This window comes from Echinops telfairi, unplaced genomic scaffold (assembly GCF_000313985.2).
Source record: "Echinops telfairi isolate 266 unplaced genomic scaffold, ASM31398v2 ScPeMD7_23;HRSCAF=83, whole genome shotgun sequence".
NCBI lineage: Eukaryota > Metazoa > Chordata > Mammalia > Afrosoricida > Tenrecidae > Echinops > Echinops telfairi.
Window position 1 is genome coordinate 65,008,869 of NW_022103920.1, and position 800 is coordinate 65,009,668.

Here is an 800-nt window from a genome sequence, read left to right on the forward strand (position 1 = left end):
CTTGGGCACCAGCATGTTTGCAATGAGTCATAATTTACATGGTCAAGGCCTTATTTGCCTTCCTTCCCATATTCAATGTCATTCTCAAACCAACTGGTAATCTCAGGCCTTGATAATTTTTATAAGTTCCCAGATCTCATATATTGTTTGTAACCCAAGTTCATGGACACAATTCTTATTCCTGCTCATTTTGTGTTGCTATCTGCCAGAAGAGAATGCGATTACCTAAGCTATCTCTCTTCAGCTAGGCAGTTAATGCCTTTTGGTCGCTGAAAGGCGCTTGTATTTTTAAGATAACCCCCACCCCCACCCCACCCTTAGAGAAGCTGAGGGGCTGGGGGGTCACCCAAAGCTAAGTAAGTGGGAAAGGTGAAGGGGCGAGGCAGGGGGCGCTGCTTTGGGCAAAGGCAGCCAGGAAAACAGGCTCTGCTTCAAGAGGAAACCGGAGCTGCTATAGCTCCAGGCAGGAAAGGCGGAGTCAGCAGCACCCAGAGGAAACGCGGGGGCCAAGGTTGACAGGGGCCTGGCTGTCTAGGGAACTCTGGCCTCGGTCGGACCCGAGGCCGCCGAGCACCTCGCCCGCGGGGAGCCGAGCGCATGCCCCCTGGCATGAGCAGTGACACCGCGGTACCCATCTGCTCCGGGCCGCCGGCGCCCAACACAGCCATGAGGGCGCAGAAGGAAAAGCAAACGTCAGGCGCCGCGGCAGGTGAACTTGGGATGCTAGTCCCTGCCCAGAAGGGACCTGCGCGCCGGGGCCCGAGGCTGCCAGGGAGGCGAAGAGGATGGGGTGCGGTGGC

At 56.8% G+C, this 800-nt stretch overlaps 1 pseudogene; it reads left to right on the forward strand.

The window, feature by feature from the left end:
* Positions 1-597: 597 nt before the first annotated feature.
* The window catches only part of LOC101660037, a 117,634-nt pseudogene continuing 117,431 nt past the window's right edge, over positions 598-800 (forward strand).